Genomic DNA, 21,443 nt, shown 5'->3' on the forward strand with positions numbered 1-21,443 from the left:
CTTTGGGCAAAAAAACCTGCTAAGTCCTGCGAACATTGGGCTTTTGTCAGCAATGGAATCAGCATTCCCACCCAGGTCACATGACTCTGCAGTAGACACAGGTATTTATCGACTCCGGCTCTGATCAGCATTGAGGTGAACTCGCTAATTTTCACCACTTTCCCATCTTTCAGAGCACAGACAGTGTAAACACACCTGTTAGACACTGCTCTGGGAAACAGAATGAGCTGCTGCCTCGAAATAAGTTTCAAAAACACACAGTCACGGAGGCTCAGACACTGTCTGCCTTTTTTTAGCAGGTTTACCCACATTTAAAAAAAAACTGCTCATTTTGCTGTAAAAATAGTTTAAGTACCAGAATCAGAATCAGAATCAGTTTTATTGCCAAGTATGTTTCCACATACAAGGGATTTGTTTTGGTGATTGGTGCAATTGGAGGTTCTTGGAGGTTCTTGTAAACAACAGGTTTACACAGTTTTAGTTTCTGCCTGTATGTGGGAATCAGGTGGACCATGACATGGTCAGAGTGGCCCAGTGCAGCCCGGGGGACGGCGTGATAAGCACCACTGATTGTGGTGTAACAGTGGTCCAGAGTGTTCCCCTCTCTGGTCGGGCAATTAACAAACTGTCTGTATTTGGGCAGTTCGTGGCTGAGGTTCCCTTTGTTAAAGTCACCAAGGACAATAACTACGGAGTCCGGGTTGGTCCGCTCCACACACAGTATCTGCTGTGGCCTGTGGTGGGATGTAAACACCGACCAGAATGATTGAGGTGAACTCACGGGGGGAGTAGAAGGGCCTGCAGTTTATGATGAAAGTCTCCAGGTCAGGAGAACAGTGCTGCAGGATCACTGTCACGTCTCTGCACCAGCCACTGTTAGCATAAAAACACATTCCTCCACCTTTCGTTCTGCCGGACAGCTCTGTGTCGCGATCCGCTCTGAAGAGCTGGAAGCCGGCCAGCTCCAGCACAGAGTCCGGATCGATCCACACAGCCACGTCTCCGTGAAGCACAGGACGGAAGATGAGGAAAAGTCTCTGTTCTTCTGCACCAGTAGCTGAAGTTCATCCAGCTTGTTGGGCAGTGAACGCACCTTGGAGAGAGAGATACCTGGGAGCGGTGTGCGGAGTCCGCGCCGGCGGAGACGCGCAAGCGCACCGGCACGTTTTCCTCTCCTCCGGCGTTTCACTGCGAGAGCAGCGGTCAGTGACCTCTGACCAAAATGTCCAATAATTCCACAGATGAGTCGAGAAAGGTGGAAAAAATCCTCTGGAGTTGTTTCTCTGATGTTAATGAGCTCTTCTCTGGTGAAAGAGCTCCGGAAACCAAAGCAGAAACTGAATTTACAAAGAAAATAAGACAAAAAAGTGCGCACCAACACACCGAGGCAGCTTCCGCGGCGCCATGGCAGCTGGAACCAAACCAAAGTTTGCTAATATTAGATAACATGAGCCATGACTGGTCATGTTGGTTATGAATTTAACTTTTCATTTGTTAGAGGTTGAATTTGTTTCAAAAGTTTCAAAAGAAAAAACAGATTTAACTTTCAGAGTCTTACAGGGTCCTTTCAGATGTTCTGGTTAAATGAGGCTGAACTTGTCTGACAGTTACAAGTTGAACAGTGAAGTGTGAAGCAGCAGTCAACCACACACTGAAACACAGGCACTGAAATGCTGTGAAAACCAGTCCACTTCAGACCAGATGATTCTTTTAACCTGCAAATCACTGGAAACTAACAAGAAGCTGCTTCTGGCTGAAATCAAGTTTTGTTCCAAAGTGACGTGTGATCACAGTAAACTCCATCTGTGCCTCCTTCAGTGAACCCAGGAGCCCCGCTGCAGCAGCACAGTGGCTTCAGATTAATGGGAATGCTGATGTGGGTCCTGAGAATGATGTTGAAATCCTGCAGGTGTCAGTCACTGTCCTCACCTTGGTAACCACACTGACCACCGACACAGAGGAAATGCTGTTCTTGAAAGCAGGTTCAGCTTTTAATGCTCCCCTGCCTTTAGTCCAACAACACACTGAGCGGTGTTCGATTCCCATGTGACAGTAGCAGTCTGTGTTGTTTCTATTATCCATGACCGTTCACTGTTATTATTGTAACCATGACAACAAAGATCGTCTCACGTTGAGGAAGAATTTATTTGAACCCAAATCATGATATTTTCCTAAACCTAGCAATGAGTGTTTATTTGTGTAACCATGACAACCAAGGTCCGGTAGACCGAGGGGAGTAGGGGCACTATTTCAGGAGACGCTCCTATTGGTCGAGTCAGAGGGTTGAAAAAACGTTGTTCAGGTCGGAGGACAGGTTGGATCACACTGTGTGTTTGAGACAGGAAACAAAAGATGGAAGAGAAAAATAAGGAAGAGAAATAAAGAGAGAAATGAAAAAGATAAAAAGGAGAAGACAGAAGAGGCAAAGAAAGAAAAGCACAAACAATTCTTAAAAAGTCTGAATGAACAGAATAATCAGATGGTTTAGAAGGAATCAGCAGAATCAAGTCAAAGAGGAGCGAAACAAGAAAAGCTGAAAAACCAATGGAAAAGAAAACATCAGATTTTTGCTCACATAAGTGACAAAACTTATCAGAGAGTCTTCAGAGGAGTAAGTGGCTCCAGTGTCCACAGAGAACAAGTAACTGTGAAACTGAAGGAGCCAGAATCCACATCTGAAGAGTTCAAGTCAAAACAAAACCAACACAGGTTCTCTGCTGCTGTGATGCTTCCAGCACTGTTCGCTCTCCGTGGCCGTCCCGGTTTAAATAAAGGTTTGAGTGGTTGAATGAAGACCGAGTCCACTGATGGTGACCAGTCATTTCAATGAAGTGAATGTGGTGTAAACGTTTGTTGCTGTAAATGTTGATGTGACCGGTCCTATAGAAAGAAAAGAGAGGGAGAGGTTGTCATGGCGACTCTCAGTTCTTCAGTCTGCTGCTGGGAAACGCAGGATAATTGGCCCTGCAAATGAAAGAGAATCAAAACAATACATCAGCTGAGAGCAAACACACACACACACACACACACACACACACACACACACACACAGGAGTGAAGAGCTTGGTTGGAACATGAGCCCAGGTGCTCTATTAGTATGTTGTGTGTTTGCTTTAGTGATGCACACACTATAATATTATTATATACCTGTACACTCATACAGTTTACCCACACATGTATACACAACCATACTGTCAGTTTGTTAGGAACACCTAGTTCTTTTCCTCAGTTGTTCATCGGTAAATTTAATCTGTTCATCCTGCTGATAAACCAGTGAGGTGACAAACAACCTCTTTGACAGAGGCAGAGGAAACTTAGACAAAGACTCTGAAGCCACAATTCCTGCTCTGCAACTGTATCAGGCCCAGCTGTGCTCGGAGCTAAATGCTCAATGCTACATCCAACTAGTCCAGCATCAACCTCCAGGTGTGAAACACGAAACAAACCCTGCAAAAGCTGCAGTTCCTCTAACGACCACTAGAGTCTGGCTCCAGCAGTGAGTCAGTCCCCACAGACTCCCATGTTCAAATGTCCAACTTTACAGCAGAAAGAAACATGTTTACAGCCTGGTACAGAAACTGTTCTGGTCTCTAGAGATCATTTCCTCCTTCATGACACCTGTACGGCTGAATTTACACAACTCACCTGTTTACATTTTATTAAGGACTAAAGTGATGGAGAATTGAGGGCGTGGCCTCTTTGAGTGACAGGTGGGTGAGTGTATGCCTGCCACAAACTGACATGCAACGTCTCTGCTCCACCCACGCCCCACCTCTTTGACCATATTTGGATTAGCTTGGAGTTAGGAGGTGATTAAAAACTGAATCAACAGTTTGAGAGAGAGACCGAGAGTCTTCCAACTTCTCCACAGTGATTATTTGCTGGTTTTCTTACTCTTTTACAATTGTGATGTGACCCTCTGCCTCTGAGCCTCTCTTCTGATTGGCTGGCTGTTTTCTGAGTGATCTAATAAAAATATAGCAGATTTCAGGTAAACACTGACACTGGCTGCTTTATTGTGACATCACAAAGTTCCAGAAGTCCTGACAGCTGGTTTTAAGGCTCAGTTTCTGAATACAGGCTGTGTGCATTTCTCTGTGGACTGAGGCTTTGATACTTTCACAGTATTAATATAGAACCTAGACCTGCTTTATAATCACAAACACATGGACATCTACCTTTAGACTGTGTGGAGCTTTAAGTGTTCTCTCCTATATCCACCATGACAGGCCTGTGTTTCCTACAGTGTTTCCAAACAACCCACATGTAAACTAAATCTTTAGAGCATCAGAAAATATGAAGTTAAATTTGTTTGTTCTCATTCTTCATTCTAATCCTGTGGTTTACACACTATTGAGGAGAAACCTCCTATTTGCTGTTGTTTTAAATGTAATTCTTTTTCCATGGATCAAAGACAACCGACCAAAACAGAGCTAAAAGCAGAGCGAACGAACACGGCTCCAAATGTCCCCTGGTTGTGTAAGTTGGCAGCTGTTTGCCAATTAGTCGTGTTTCTGTCACGTACAGAGCGACGTCCTCCGTGCTTTGACACGACACGACACACGGCCCTGCATCAAACACAACTTTGATCTCAGGGTGAAACCGTCTGTATGTAAATCACACAGAGGGGGGTGGGGCCATTCCTCGGTGAGGGGTGTCAACACGTCTGCAGGTATCGGAGACAGCAGCATCACTCCAGGGCAGGTTCTCAGAGCCCGAGGGAGACATGAAGGAATATGAAGGTGTTCTGAAAACAACAGGAAGCTGAACTACAGCAGAATCTGTCTTCAAAACGTGTTCTGCTCAGAGTCGCAGCTCAGTCAGATCTGAACACACTGTTCCTCTAGAGCCAGTGTGACTGTCACCAGGGCGTCCGGCCCAGTCTCAGGGACACAGTATCTCAGTCACGTCTTCATGGAACCTCTTCAAATTTGACAAAAATGTCCACTTGGACTCAAGGTCAAACTGATTAGATTTTGGTGGTCAAAGGTCAAAGGTCAGTGTGATTATTTTATATGACTCTGGATACACAGGGACATATACAACCACGATGAGGTAATTCTGTTTTTTTGTTTTGCTTTTGATTCTTGTATTTTTTTGTTTTTTTGTTTTTTTTTGCAAAGAGCTTCAGACTGTCAGCTTTAATCCCTGATGTCATCCCAGCTGCAGGTCACTGAAGAAGCCTCCTTTTTCTGAACAGAGTGAGACCTCCGTCCTCTCCAGGTGCCTCCTGAGAGAAGTTACGCAGGCGTTTTTAGCACTTGTGTCACACTCCATTTCCCTCCAGAGTTACTTTCCTGGTTCTCTGTATTCTATTAAAGTCAGAGCCGCTGGCATCCAGACTCCTCTCAGTCACCAGAGCAAAGCAGCACCACGCTCTGAAAGTCAAATTAACATGAGAGGAAATTTCTGTGAGCTCCAAGATAAAAGAAACAACAATGCTCCTGCAGAGTTTAATGGCCTGTGTAGCTGCTGTTGTTTTAGACTCGCGTTGTTTCTGACAAGCATTAGAACTGATGAATGGGAAAATGACCTTGGTGCAATGACGTCTCCATCACAGCTCTCTGTGGAAAACACAATTACACTGTCAATTAACCTTTATTAACAGCATCACACCTGCAGTGACAGAGGTCGTAGCTGTGTCAGTGCAGATGTGACAGTCTGCGATTTGCCCACTCACTCAGGTTATTGGAAATGTTTAATAATAATTTCAGCTAAGGATTGATGTTAAATGCTGGGTCGAATCATAATTAATAATAAATTATCACTAAACAAAAAGGCACAGCTGAGGCTGATGATCAGTGGAGGCTAGTTTTGCATGTATTTGGTCATAAACAATAAAACATTTGATGATGGAGCTACAGGAAAACCTAGAGGATCATGAATCCATCCTCTGGGAACCATCAACATTTCTACCAAATTTCCTGACAATCCATCCAATGGTGTTTGAGATATTTCAGTCTGGTGGACATTGTCAAACACCAAACAGCCACTACGTTCATCTTCAGTGACCGAGCTCCACCCGTCATGTTTCTGTGCATCACAGCAGGTGGAGAGCAACACATCCTCCACCATGTGTCACTGCTTCTGTTCTCCACCACCACAGAGTCCAGGACCCCCACAGTGCATGAGATTCACATTGTGACATATGAGGCTGTGTGTGGGGGTCTCAGTGTCCACAGCCTCAGTCTGATGGATGTGTTTACCAACGCAGCGCCGCGGCGACCTCACAGACAGCCTGGATCCACTGCAGCCAATCTGAAACCATCTTCACGGCTCGACACAGAGAGATGACGCAGCAACACACGACTGTTGTTGTTGTTGAGCAGCCAGAAGAGACTTTGTCTCTGTCCGTCAGGCCTCTGGCTACAGGTGTCACCCTCGCATGGTCGTCATTGTCGTCTTGATGACTCGATGAACTGATGAATAATAACCCTCACCCAGTTTATGTGTTTATACCTAGATGAAGTGAAACACACCTGACAGTGGGCTTTCACCTCCAGTGAAGCTCCGACACTTGGGTTGGCGTCAGTCAGCTGAATGTGCACAGGATCCATCGGTCACCCTTCATCCCAGCAGACTCTTTTCTGACAGGTTCAACTTGTTTTGATGACTTTTCTTTAACACGCCTGCAGCTCATTTGGACGATAACAGATGTTGTGTGGCTGCACTTGAATATAACAACCTTTTGTCGACATTTCTTCATTAACTGGTCCTCATGTTCCCCGTCACTGGGAACTTCTACCTTTCATTTCTGCTGTGTGAATGTGATGAAGTCATGATTTTATCTGCAGCTGCAGATGATTCAGCTCAGTACAAATCCAGCCTGTAAAAGACCTGACTATGAGATAACTACACATGAGGAAGACGACACATCAGAAACATCTTTTAAACATGAAGGACCAGACTTCGACTGAAGCACGGTTTCATGTTGTCTGTCTGTGTTAGCAGCCAGTTCACAGCCAGAGACAGAGACGTGTGACATTCACCAAAGGTCGAGAGGCGGCCTCAGCACACAGTATGAGGACTGTGTGCAGTGTGGCTCACTGATGCTGTGACGCCCCGCTCTGTGTGTCACTGTCGGTTCATGTTGTTTTCCTGTTTGCAGCTTTGATTTTGTCCTTTTTTCCTCAGGTTAAGATTCTTCATGTTCCAAAGGTTCCAAAGGTGAAAGGTTCTCCACAGAGCTCAGGACAGTGAGGTCACGTTCACATATTTCACCCACTACAGATGCACCACGTTGTGCTGTGGTTGTGAGTTCAGAGGCTGCATTTAAAGACTGTCACAGCAGCGCAATGAGACTGTCCCGTTTCAAAGGCTCCTTCATGTGACCAAGAAATGTGGCTCCAACAGGTGGATCCTTTGTGGACCAACATATCCCAAGATTCATTGTTCACCAGTAATCAAAATAAGATGTCAGCAAACAACACAGACTGAGGATCACACTGTTAAGTGTCCGTGTTGTGTTTCAGCTCAGTTAAACAGTAACAGTACATCTGTTAAAACCAAGGACCTTAAAACCTCAAGTGTCTGTGAGAAAAAAGTTGCATGTTGTCAAGGTTGCTAGGCGACAGGATCCACGCTTTGTGATGCAGCAGTAAGGGCGGGAACAGCTGGTGATGCAAAGCGAATGTCAGGCAATATACAACAACATCAGTTCATGGACGTGATAAATCAAAAATGCAGCACTTGATCCCAAAGCGATGAATCTGCCCTGGAACGATGCAAACACTCCAGACGGGTCCGTCCATCACCGCTTTATCTGTGTCTTCAGTGTCACTGTTGATTCAGAGACACCAGGACAAACAGAAGAACTGCAGAGGACGTTTCTCTCTCACTTCCAGCAGTAAATGTCAGAATAAGGACGGTACGGACAAGAAGAGCAGAGGACAGAGCGGACACACAGTTGTGCAGCGTTTCAGACACACACCTCACTTTGTCAACACGCTGACAATTTTACTGCGTTGGCTTCACGTTGGAACAAGGACCCAGAGGCATTTCCATCAAACTTCCAGCACAACTCAGGTCTGAAGAGAATGTGAGAACGACGGCAGCAGCTCAAGGTTACACACACACACACACACACACACACACACACACGCTCTGTGAGTGGAGCAGTTTAAAGTGCAGAGGTGATGTTTCTTCTGCACATTTAAACTTACAGAGTGAACAGTCACCAGAACACGTTTTAAACAATGTGAGCTCAAAGGTTCCGGGTGTGTTCGGTGTTTCACAAATGAAAGGTTTACACACCCACAGGACTCATGTGAGGGTTGAGCTGTGATTTTTATTAAAAGTGTTGATGGAGAGGAAACAATGATGAACTAATGCAGTGTGCATGTTGTAAATTTGGAGATGAAAGTGTTACAGCTTTATCCTTAACAGTCATGTTTGATAGATGTTCCAGATGTTCCCTGGGTTTCTGACACCAAGATGTTCCCTACGGCTTCATATTGTTACGTTTGAAGGATTTCTGGAGCCAAGTGCAGACACAGAGCAGCAGACAGTTCAGGATTTATTCAAATAATAAAACACACACACACACACACACACACAATAAATACATAAAAAAAAAAAACCTAATGGATGGTGAGGCCGCAAATCAAAACTGAAGAACAAAACAAGGAAACCAATCCAGAGCAAGGCAGAAAGAAATCCCTTCAGGGCAGGTGAGGTGGAATCATCAGGTGGCTGAGCTGAGCTGCTACTTTCAGAGCGACCCTTCATTGTTTGTGTAGCTTTTAAATTTAACTGTCTGTATCTGCGCCATCACTGTCTAATAAAGACCAAACAAATGGAGAAAAGCATTCAACACAGTGAGAAGCAGAAGGAGTAACTGTGGGGATGAACCTCCTGTCCGTGGCCTGCGCAGCCCTGACTCACCAGGCAGCGGACGAGCCTCCAGAGCCCGTTAGCCTCGTCTAAATTGTCACTGACTCATCTAATCGATGTGCCCGTCTAAAGGTTGTCTGACATTTCATTCTGAGCGTGTGCTGCATCTCTGTAACCAAGTCAAACACAGAGCGCTGACGCTCAGCAGGAGTCCGTGTGTTTGTGGATGAATCTACAACTCTGAGTTTTAACAACAGACATTTTTACTGTTTTGGTTCACTGTAAAAAAAAAAAAAACTGTCCTCCACCTGTTCACCAAACACGGAGCTAAAAGAGCGGGAACATTACATACATTAGGTCGACGCTCAGCCGTCTCACATGGGCTGAAAGAAGAAGAAAAAACATGCACAAACTTTGTGTTGAGTCCTGATTTCTCCTCCCTGCTCTGCTTCCTCTTTCTTTTGATTTTTTTGTTCCTTTAAATGAAAACACAAATGATCTTCACCGTGATGTCACAGCTGAAGGAGCTGCTGTGTCTCGGGCTCCAGTTAATACTGTGGAAACAATTACAGCTGCAACAGAACCTAATGTCATTACATGGAAGGGAAACAGCTCTGAGACACAATTTAATACAAGTAAACATTTAAGAGCTCACACTGAAGACTGTACACATCAGTGTCCACAGGGCGACTCAAATTCAGGAAAGACTTTCAGATTTAATTAGGATTTCATTTGCAGGACGTTTGTTCCACAGAAAATAAAAATGACAGCAGACTGGACGGCATTAAAGCTCCACAGTCTAAAGGTAGATGTCCATGTGTTTGTGATTATAAAGCAGGTCTAGGTTCTATATTAATACTGTGAAAGTATCAAAGCCTCAGTCCACAGAGAAATGCACACAGCCTGTATTCAGACACTGAGCCTTAAAACCAGCCGTCAGGACTTCTGGAACTTTGTGATGTCACAACGAAGCAGTCACCGCCCTCAGCCCCACCCCAAGCCCCACCCACCTGGACCCACCATCCAACCTTACAGGATTTCGTTTCTCTTACATGAAAGCTGCTATATTTTTATTGAATCATTCAGAAAACAGTCAGCCAATCAGAAGAGAGGCTCAGATCCTCTCCTCTGATTGGCTGACTGACCTGTTGTTACTAGAGCTCCAGAGAGAACCTGAGAGAGGAGATGTAAAACTACACTGAGATAAAACCACACATATATCTTCTGATGGAGATCAACACTTCAGATAAAACACTGGAGGAGAAAATGTAGAATCACTTCAATTAACTGTACTTGCTGTTTTTATAATGATGAAGATCATAGATTCAAGTCAAACTCTGACTCACGTTAATTACCCGTATGACTCATGTCACATCGTAATGTGAGTCAAAGACGGTGAAATACCTCTTAGTTTAGAAGAGAAAACCCATGAGAGGAACACGCCGCCATTTTGAGAAATACCTTCATCCTCTTGCAGCACTCTTGTGTTTTGGAGCAGAAATGACTGGAAACACAGACAAACACATAAACAGCTGAGTTAAAAGTGAAACACCTTCTTCTTTCACCGCTAACATTCTCTCATTTTTTATTCTTTTCCTAATTGCACAAAGTAAATAATCGCACCTCGTGCAGTTGACTCTCATTAATGGTGAGTACCTGCTGCACCTCGGAGTGAAGACGACTTATTATTTTACTGTGACAGATCAGACGTCAGGGTTTGTCCCTTGCAGAGCGGACCTGGAGGCAGCCGCCTGCAGCTGTGATGGCTGCTGCCTGACGCCCGGAGGCTTCACCGCCTCAGCACCATCATCCTCTCACAGCCTCAGAAGAACGACTCTGGACCTGATGCTCCGGCTCCACGTTCACGCCTCACACTCTAATGTGTCTCAGGTACAAACGCGATAACCTCAGATTTGCTTCCTCTGACGCACACTGACACACACACACGTCACTTTGTACTTCGGCAGATCAGCGGAGGATAAGTTGTCATGGTGACACCTGCGCCGTCTCCCTCCTCAGCGTCAGACTCTCTGGCTCTGGCTCTGACTCAAATCGATAGAAGCCGTTTACTATGAAGAGTCTGAAGAGAGTATGAAGTCCCGCTCACAGCTCTGTGAGGAAGAGGAGGATATAGATAACCAGGTGAGTATAATGGGACGCACTCTCCAACTCCTGCAGACGTCAGGATGTGTTATATATGCTCCCTCCCACCTCCCAGCACAGGGAACCACTCAGGGCTCCTGTTGATAATGAGCTGATTGACAGGAAACTCAAGGACTATAGAAAGGTCAAAGGTCATGTTTTTACTTCTATATTGTGGCTCAAGGGACACACACACACACACACCAACACACACACACTCACCTTTATTAGAAATCTGATTCAGGATGAGGGATAAAGGTGGAGACCTGATGTGACCATAAAGACCTTTTTTCTTCCTTTTTAGATAATAAAACTTTATTAATAAACACCATCTACGAAGAAAGCTGACATATGATTTGTGGTTTGGACTTTAAAGATCTGTTGAGCCCTGATCCACTGAGAGAGGAGCTGCTCTTTCCTCAGCCACTCTCAGTTGTTTGCTCAGCATCATTCAGTGCTGCTTGTTGAGAAACATTCACTGGCGCCCACTCAGCCACTTCAGTTAAACACTCCATTCAGAAGTTTTCACTCCAAACAAGCTGCACTCTCCTGCCTTCATCCTGCCGCTTTGAAACGAAGCTGCAGCACGATCGCTAGAGTCCCAACAATCATCTGTTGTTAGAGTCAACACACTGCAGGACATCACAGCAGCAGGGATAAAGCCTCCTCTGTGGGGACAGTGTTCAGGTCATGTCACATTAAATGTCCCCAGTGACATCATTAGCCTTCGCTCTCTGATCCGCCTTCAGATAATGAGAGACATGAAGCGCTTTTACAGTAACAGCAGCAGTTTATTTATTTAGCAAATATCACCACAAATCTCTGCTGGAAATGACAAGACATGTCCAGCTGGTGACAGAAGTGTGGGAGGGAGATCTGCCAGTGAGCGAGAGCCCTGCAGGATCACTGCCTGAGGGGAGGAGAAACAGATCCTACAGATACAGCAGGGCGTCTGGATGACCTCTTTTCCCTCCACCTGTTTTTACCTTCATTTCTTATTTGAACATAAAAACATATTTTTATGAATGACTCCGACAGGTTTCCTCCAGAATGGACTCACAGCTGGAAGACTGTCTGAGCATGAGCCAGAGTTGGTCCAGATGTGGAAGCAGCATCTGATAATCGTAATGTTAACGGGCCGGGCTCGGGCCGATGACCCAGGTTTATGTTGAGCCAGAAGTTTCATTTTGCTGTTACTGCAGCTAGCTTCTGTTAGCCAGCTAGTTAGCTTCAGAGCTCTCCTGCTGGAGCAGACGTGACAGAACAGACACACTGACAGTGTGGAGACGTACTGTTGTGTTTTCTCTGTGAAAAATCCTCCAGACTGTGAGAAGATGGTCCAAACTTTCACATCATTCTGCAGAGTTAACTAAATCTTTACATTTAGCAACATTGCTTTACTTTCTAGACTCCAACAAACTATACTATACCTCCTATATTTCACTTTATAAACCATAAAATGCAATGATTTTGTGAGTTGTGAAAAACCACTGAAACCAGTAGCAGCTGTCCAAGGAACGTGTTCAGGCCTCTAAACCAGGTCCCGTCGTCCTCAGTTCAACTCTTCAAGAGACCATCTCATTTACCCTCCTCACAGCAGGTTTGTGGAGCTCTACGACAAACCTCTGCAGAGTAAATGTCACCTGAATTATATCTAATTATGCTAAAGATAACTATAAAATTACAAGCACGCACAGAGTCCCTCATTAAACGTGATCATGTGTCCACGGAGGTGATGTTATTTAAATGGCTTCGCCGTGTGGGGAGGAGAAGAATCCAGCAGGGAAACCAAGTAAAGGTCAACGCAGAGGAGGGCGGCCACAGAAAGTGAGCTTAATGTCACCTAACAAGCGCTCCAGGGGATTCTGGGAGTGTGAGTTTTGTTGGGAGGGTTTGCTGAATCTGTGAACAGGGAGGGAAGAACATATTTAATATCCTCCAGGTCTTTGGTTCCTGCTGCAGGTCTGATGTTATCTGTCTTCCAGAGGCTGCTGCACATGAATATGTATGTTCATTACTGACTTTATACATTTTTTATAATGTGAAGAATCTTGCAGTTGCTCCGTTAACACTTGAATGCCCGTCTTTTTTTTTTTAAACATTCCTACAAACAGACCCAGCACAAAGATTCACGCAGCTTTACTAACAAAAACAAAGCCACAAAATATATTTTTGTCATTTTTGAAATTTACAGATGTAGCCTGTTACATTTCATTGATCTACTGCCTTATCTTACACACAGGCTGCTGTATATGTAATAAATCTAATTCATGCAGGAGACAAAGCAACTGTCAAAAATAATCCAGATTTTCTCGACAACAGAAACTTTACTGAGCCGCTGTGAGACCAGAAATCTTCCACACAGAGGTGACTGGCCTGAAAATAACAGTGAATAACAACACACAGGAAAGAAATTGGAAATAAAACAAACACAGTGGAAGGACGGTGGAAGTAAGATGATAGTAAGTGGATTTCAGAAATGACTCGTCTGTGTTTTGTCTGGGAAACAAATCAGAAACAAAAAGAAAACAGCAGGTCGACCATGTCTCATTTTTTAAAAACCCTCAAGTGATGAGGTTTTCTCTGATTCCAGCCTCCTGAATCCTCTCAGACAACAAACCTTTGACAGAACCATTACACCACCGATGAGTCTCACTCAGCAGCGACAGAGAGGAGGGAGATAAGAGGCTCAGAGGGAGAAACCCACAGTGTCAGGAAGTGAAATGAGTTCACAGCTCAGAGCTTCTCATCTCTTCTGTGTGTGACCCCACGTCTCTCATGACCTCAGCACTTCACTGTGTATTTATACCACATATACTGTGTTTACCCAAAGTACTTTCCCTCCCTCATTGACCGTGACCAGCCTGAGGGTTCTGGTCCTGGCTAAAGCCTGGTCACATTAACACTTCTCATACGGAACCAGACCACATGCAGAAGCTCCACTCGTCTTCCACAGAGCAGCTGCTGAGTGGGAAGCTGCGAGGTGATCTGTTTGCACAATGTAATTATTTTGTTCACTCAGTTTATTTACAGTCACGAACATTAGTCAAATTTGTTCTCCAGAATTATAATTGGTTCCATCTGAATCCGATTCTCAAATGACTTAATTAACCCTCCTCTGTCAAAGACAACAAAACACTGAGTAAAAGTGCTAAAATCTCATTCTTTTTTTACAGTTGAGGTGTGGAAGCCAAAGTGTTCAAGAAATAAAATGTCATCACAGACTCTGGATGGTCCAGTCGGTGCAGAAGAAGAGGAGACAGACAGATGAGGTGATCAAAGATCCAGTCGAAGCTCAAACGATGGGAAACATGAAGGAAATCTGACGTCTGCTTGTTTCATGTGTTAACGTGAGGAAGGTTCCAGCCTCATCATCATCGCTCCAAACAAATCTGATGTTTTCATCTCTTCTCGCTTCATGTTCACCATCATGATAGCAAAATAAATCCTCTGGCCCAGGACACAGCTGGTTCCACAGCCCAGATCCGGCCCATTTACAGTATGATTATCATGTTATTTACACGTCTGGACTAATGGTGCACAAACAGAAAATCCTCCAGCTGTCAGCCAACAGAGGAGGATAACAGCTGGAGTCTGCCCAGATGTGGAGTATATGGGTCAGACTCGGGCTGAGGACCAGGTGTATGTTGGTCCTGGTTTATTTTGCTATCTGCATTTATTCACCTGTTGCACTAAGTCACATTTTGCTTTTATCGATACACAAACATTTCTACCTCTGCCAAGTGTAAAAACCTTTTTCTGCATATTTCAAGTTTATTGTCAAATTTTCTCTGTTTCCAGGTTTTTAATATGTAAAACATTAAATACATGGATGGAAGCAGAGTTAATGTGCAGCTCTGTTCTTCTCACTCTAATCATCTGACACACACACACAACCTGTTTCAACCAGGTGAGACATGCAGCTCCACCTGGACCAATCACAAACACCACCTGAACCGACACCGTGATCACGTTTCCACTTTCCCTGTAGAAAACCTTGAGACAAATATGGCTGCTGGTGCTTGAGTGTGTTTATAGTGTTTGTGTGTATCTGCGAACGCCCCCATCAGCGTAGCAACAGCAGCTTTGCTTGATGAAACACACACACCCACCGCTGTCACTTCATATGGAGCTTAAACGCATCATGAATCAGGTTTTCATGATGTTTTTATTCCAAACAGGTCTGAGACAAATCCTCTGTGTCACCATCACTCCCCTGCACGCAGCGGCTCTACAGAGACGACTCTCTGTCTCTCCTCTCTGCCGGCTCTGTGGACCGAGCCTCTTCAGGGTGTAATAAGTTCTGAATGAAGAGCCGCTGGTGCTGCTGAGCTAATTTTAACTCTCCCTCCAATAAGGCAAGAATTTAAAATGATCTAACATGAACATCTGCTGTGCTGCCCTGCTGAGGAGCAGTGACACAGACACCGCATGGAGGAGGGAAGTGACTGGGATCAGTAAATCACAAAGTTCACAGTCGTGTGAGTGATGGAGACTGATATAGAAAAACTATTCTTGGAAGGATGAGTCACGCCATGAAAAGATGGGCTTCCTTCTCTTTTCCCCTCTAACAGTCACATGTGGGAAGAAACGAAGAGATGTTTTTGTACCTTAGACTGAACGTCCACATGAGACAAAGTTATTCAAACAGAAAATAAAGGTAAACTTTTCTACTGTGGCTCACACCCACCACAGGTACAGATCCCCCCCCCCCCCCCCCCCCCCCCTTGCAGGATTTGGTTTCTCTGAGTGTTTACCTGAAATCTGATTCATTTTTATTGGATCACTCAGAAAACAGTCAGCCAATCAGAAGAGAGGATCAGATCCTCTCCTCTGATTGGCTGACTGACCTGTTGTTACTAGAGCTCCAGAGAGAAGCCTAAGAGAGGAGATGTAAAACTACACTGAGATGGTTTTTGGTTCTTAAACCACAGATATATCTTCTGCTGGAGATCAACACTTCAGATAAACCACAGGGGAAGTTAAGATAAGATTTACAATCCATTCCCTCCGTTCATTAATGTGTGAGGAAAAGAAGAAATATTAATGTGGCTGTGCCACCATGTGGCCCCTGGGGGCCTCAGTAGGTGTGAACAGAGCATCGCTGTCTGTTTTTGCAAATGTCATCTCAACATACATTTGTGTGTGTGTGTGTGTGTGTGTGTGTACCCCAGTCTTCTGGTAGTTCACAGGCTGCACAAAGGTGAGAACATCTGTCTGTCCAGCTGTTTCCAGGTGTCATTCTGCTTTTCCAGTCACATCTGTCTCCTCACTGTCTGCTGAGATCAAAGAGAGAGAGTGTGTGTGTGTGTGTGTGTGTGTGTGTCAAGCCTTTCATAAACTTCTGCAGATCTGCTGTAGATCTAAACAGTTGTAAGTAGATGTGATTGTAGTAGTTTAAAGGACCAGTGTGTAAGATTCCTATAATAGTCATGTTTTCATTAGTTACAATCACCTGTAACTAAGAATCATGGTGTTTTCATGATCTCAGAATGAGGCCTTCATATCTACTGAGTACGGTGGCCCTGAAGGTCAAACCACTACATTTCAATAACAATGTAGTATTAACAATATTCAGTATTCAGTTGGTTACAATCTGACTGAATTTGATTATAACTGATCAACCTGATGGTGGCACTGAGGAGCAAGAATGTCTGCACAACATTTCAACCCAGCCATTCAGAGTGAGTGTGTGTGTGTGTGTGTGTGTGTGTGTGTGTGTGTGTGTGACAGCTCCATCAGCAGGCAGTTGCATTTATCTATATTTATAAAGACAGGGTCCAGCCTCTTTCTTCTTCTTCTCCTTCACACTGGAGGCGTGAGTCATCACACACTCCTCCACCTGCAGAGAGAGAGAGAGGACGAGGGAGCATCCCTGATGACCAGAGAGAGAGAGGGATGGTGGTGGTGGGGGGGGGGGGGGGGGGGGGGGGGGGGGGGGGGGGTGTTACAATAATAAAACCTCCTGGTGGTTTCAGCACACTGACAGCAGAGTTGTTGGCCTTGATGTGAAAGATTTCCTCTGGCTGTTGGTCTGTTTTAAGGCTCAGTCCGTTGCTGGTGAATCACTTTGATCCAGACTCAAAGATTCTAATCAACTATTGGACGGATGACCATGAAATGTGCACAGACATTTTGGTATTTAATTAATTCATGAAACCGATAGCAACAGTTAGTGATGCTGTTTTGATTAAAATATTCTGGAGCCAGTTCACAGAATGAGAATCTTCACAGTAAATATTAAACACTGAGTTTTGAATTGTGAAAACTTGTGACAATAATGAGTGAAGCTCTGTGACGTTGTCTCCTCTTTATTTTTTCACTTCACTCTACCTCGGCTGCTCTAAATAAATCCCCATGCAAGCCATGGTCAGGAGCCGGATCAGGTGACCAGTCTCACGTTCTGTCTTCGTCCCTCTGCAGCACAGACACATGGTTTCTGTGTGTGGCCCCAGGTGTAACAGGTGATTGGTGGGTGGGGCTTCACATCAGTCTGACTGTGAGCACCTGGGCTGAGGCTCAGTCCTTATGCTTTGATGTAAATGAATAAAAACTGACCTGATGTGTTACTAAACTCACTTTCTGCCTTTTGCATGTTATGTGTGTTGTCTCTTGTATATATTTCATGACATGAGCAGGGACCGTGTTTTTATTGTTGAGTATTTTCTCAGTCTTCTGTGTGATGGTTTAATTGAAATGTGTTTTCATTTTCAAACATAAGCAGCTTCATCTCCTGTCACTGATTAAACAACAGGAATCTCTTTGTCTTCCTTTCACTCAGTTTCTCTCTCTGCCTTTGATAAATTCAGATGAATGTGGCACTGACTCTAATGTAATCAGACACAATCTGATGACGTGACGTCAGACAGATGGTTTTGCGATCCGATCATCCAGGAAACATCTGCTGCTGCGTCTGGTTTCTCTCCCCACCGACCAGCGTCCGAGAGGGGGAGCGGGACCGGGCTCAGGCTGGCAGCCCGGCACAGATCTCCGCTGACAGGAGATGGAGTCATCGTGGAAGCTGGTCACATGTGGAGGAGGAACTGTAGATATGAGATCTGCAAGACGAGCAACCAAAACATTTTTTTAGTTTTTGTGTCAGTTTCTTTTTAATTCTACTCCAGAGTAGAATTAAAAATACCCAATATTTGGGGTTTTTAGTGCATCATCTTATTTTCACCAGAAACTGATTCATTTCCTATTTTCTCCACATGTAGCAGTGTAGGCTCCATGGAGCTGTGGAAGGAGAGGACAAGTGTAATGAATGGATCACAAGGTGTCTATTGATTCCACTGGTCTTCACTGTTTTTCCATTGAAGTCACACTGACTGGACAGAGTCACCACAAACTCCAGAGAGGAGGAGATGTAAAACTACACTGGGATGGTTTTTGGTTCTTAAAACCACAAATATATCTTCTGATGGAGATCAACACTTTAGATAAAACACTGCAGAAGTTAAGATAAATAAATTAAACTCAGTGCGTTGAATCTGTGGAGAATAAAAACTAATCATAAGTCAGTTTCTCTCTGGTTGTTCTCAGACAGAGAGACTCAACCTCCTCCAGTTCCCATCATCGTAGGTTTCTCCAGAACCACATTTTGTCACGATGAGACGAACACATGGAGAAAACAACACCAGCTCATCTAGATCCTCGTGTCATTAGCTGAGTGGTTCATGTTTATTTACCTGGTACCTTTAGGAACCTGTGTGAAGAGAGTTCGACTTACCCAGGACGTCTCTTCATCAAGAACGATCAGGGAGCTTCTCACTCGGCTGACCGGTCTTATCAGAGCTTTAAATAAATGACCTGGCAGCAGCAGCAGAACCTGAACCTTATCAGTGTGAGCACGCTGAGAGCAAACTGCTGCCGAGGCTTCCTGCCCGGATTAACACTGCAGGACCTCATCCCTGCCTGCAGCGGGAGGAGGAGGACGAGAGATGAAGATGGACATAATAATAACACTATCACTTCCACAGCAGGCTCATGATTTTCAGGCTGTTTACTGATGCAGGCGTAAATGCTCACACCTGCGTTGTGATCCAGTGTCTACAAACGAGGCCTGAAACCTCATTCCCCTGTTTGTTCTAGGGATCAGAATTTATACTTTTATAATAATAATGAATGAAAACAGTGTGAGGGAGCTGCACAGTTCCTGCACCCACATTCCCAGATACAGACATGCACTCAGACACATGCACGTTTGATTATTTGATGATAATGATTCTTTTTAATGTGTTTGGATGAAGATGGATCCTCTTTAGCTGATTGGTGCCGAATATTTGATCCATTTCCACAAGATGTTTTTGTTTGTTATGTTTTCTAGTTTTCAGCGGTGTCATGGAGACGCGTCCATGAGTGCTGCTGACGAGGGCCTGGCGTGTTCAGTTAGCCTTGTTGGGGCAAACCAAGAGGACTGAGGAGAGGGGGGCTGGTTGGAAAGAATATGGGTTATGTTTGGCGTGTTTTATTTTGGGGTTGGTAAAGTCAGAAACACCACAACCTCTGTGACCATGGATGTTTTTTTTTGTTTTTTGTTTTTTTAGATAGGTGATTGCCTTTATTTGATAGGACAGTGACAGGAAAGAGGCAGAGAGAGAGGGAGGAAAGAGCTGGGACAGTCGGGAGTCGAACCAGCAACTTGCCTGTTAGAGCATTTCCCCTCATGTGGTACACGCCCCAACCACTCAGCTTTTGGGTCGCCCCAACATGGATGCTTTAGGGAGCAGTAGGTCACAGCAGTTGTACAGACCTGTGTGTCAGGAAGCCGACAGGCTGAGCAGCTCAGACTGGCTCCAGACGTCTGTGACTCAGAACATGCTGAGCTGTATCGTTTCTGATCCGTTGTGTTCAGACTGTGAAGCTGAATCCAGCTGAGTGCAGCAGCCAGGACCTGACCTGGGTTCGTCCTGTTCAGCTGACCTCGTGGAGGAACAGTGGCTGAGCTGACACTAAAGACCAGTACCAGTCCAGTGATGAGTCTGTCTCTGGAGGACAACTTAATGTGTGTTAATAAGACGAGGCCCTCTGCTCTTCACTGCACACTGAGTTTAATGTCTGTGTCTGGTTTTCTGCTCAGTCAGACACGCTGCTGTTAAATCTTTACGCCTGCTCACTGTTCTTCCCACATCACTGCAGCAAGGCCAGCTCCAACCGGCTCCAACCGGCTCCAACCGGCTCTAACCAGCTCTAACCAGCTCTAACCAGCTCTAACCAGCCAGCAGCAGCAGATTAGGCTTCACATGTGAGTCTCCATCAGCTGCTGCTGCGGAGAGAAGAAGAAGTGGGAGTCCAGATGTGACACATGTGGACACTTCAAACAGCAGCAGCGAAAGAAGCTTTTGAAGTTGATGCTCCAGGAAAAGTAGCAATACCACAATGTAAAGAAAATAGTCCATTACCAGCATTCACACCTCTATTTATTTCATATATGTACTTACTGAGCCTGAGACTGTCCTGTAACAAACGAGGTCAGAGGTCGTCTGTCAGCAGGTTACTATGACCCACAGTTAGGTTTTGTTGCTAGGCGACATCTAGTGGTCGTAGTGATGATGACAGGAGCAAAGGGAAAAGTGCGGTGACGTAGTTTATAGAGCGACAGAGTCCACGTCAGGAGGAGGTTGGGGTGGATGGATGAATATGACCCAGGAGAGCGGTGTTCGATTCCCATGTGACAGTAGCAGTTCATGTTGTTTCTATTATCCATGACCATTCACTGTTATTATTGTTACCATGACAACAAAGATCGTCTAATGTTGAGGAAGAACTTATTTTAACCCAAATCACCATCTTTTCCTAAACCTAACCAAACCATGAGCATTATTATAGTAACCATGGTGATGAGGAGAGGTACACCAGCGTCAGTATCGTCCACGTGTTTATTATTGTAAACTTGACAAGGTCCGTACCTGCTGCTGTAGAGGCGCTGTTCCAGGAGACACTGCTGTGGGTCGTATGAAAGGGTGGTTGGCTGTTCAGGTTGGAAGACTGGTTCAGGTTGGGGGACTGCAGAGTTACTAAGGTGGAATCATTACTTACAGTTTGACTTTTAGGTTTCTCAATTTCTAATGAGCCATCAGCAAAAGTTACATTTAAATGTAAGCCTACCTGAAACTTTACACACACACACACAAAAGATGCGAAGCTCACCAGAACCAGAACCACTGACTGATCAGGTCCAGGTTGCTGAGGACCAGAGACAGACTGCAGGTGAATTCCCACCTGTCGATGTTTAACTGCTGAGACCTGACAGCCTCCGACTTCCTGTTGTATTCAGATCTCTTCTTAAATTAAAGTCTTGCCAAGTCTTGTAAAGTCTCTGCTTGAGCCTCTGGTTCCACAGCTTTGATCCTGCAGGTAGAAGAAGGATGATTTTAAATTGTACTCGACCTATTTCACCACTCTCTCTGCCGTGGTATTCACAGATGAAAAGGCCACTGAGACAGAAAATGTTGTCGTGATAAATGAAC

General features: G+C 44.8%; 2 long non-coding RNA genes across 2 annotated transcripts; one reads left to right on the top strand and one right to left on the bottom strand.

Moving 5' to 3' along the window:
* Window positions 1–563: 563 nt before the first annotated feature.
* LOC139614854 (uncharacterized) lies at window positions 564–18,072 on the bottom strand. Its single transcript, XR_011687154.1, has 3 exons — window positions 17,308–18,072; window positions 16,144–16,253; window positions 564–2,964 (listed from the first exon to the last, which is right to left on the bottom strand). It is a non-coding gene; the product is annotated as an uncharacterized lncRNA (long non-coding RNA).
* Window positions 11,682–14,791, top strand: LOC139614959 (uncharacterized). The gene is made up of 3 exons (XR_011687188.1): window positions 11,682–13,436; window positions 13,568–13,975; window positions 14,151–14,791. It is a non-coding gene; the product is annotated as an uncharacterized lncRNA (long non-coding RNA).
* Window positions 18,073–21,443: the final 3,371 nt, after the last annotated feature.

Source organism: Trachinotus anak, unplaced genomic scaffold (assembly GCF_046630095.1).
Source record: "Trachinotus anak isolate AG129_WGS33_773 ecotype Australia unplaced genomic scaffold, CSIRO_AGI_Tana_v1 ptg000039l, whole genome shotgun sequence".
In the NCBI taxonomy this organism is placed as follows: domain Eukaryota; kingdom Metazoa; phylum Chordata; class Actinopteri; order Carangiformes; family Carangidae; genus Trachinotus; species Trachinotus anak.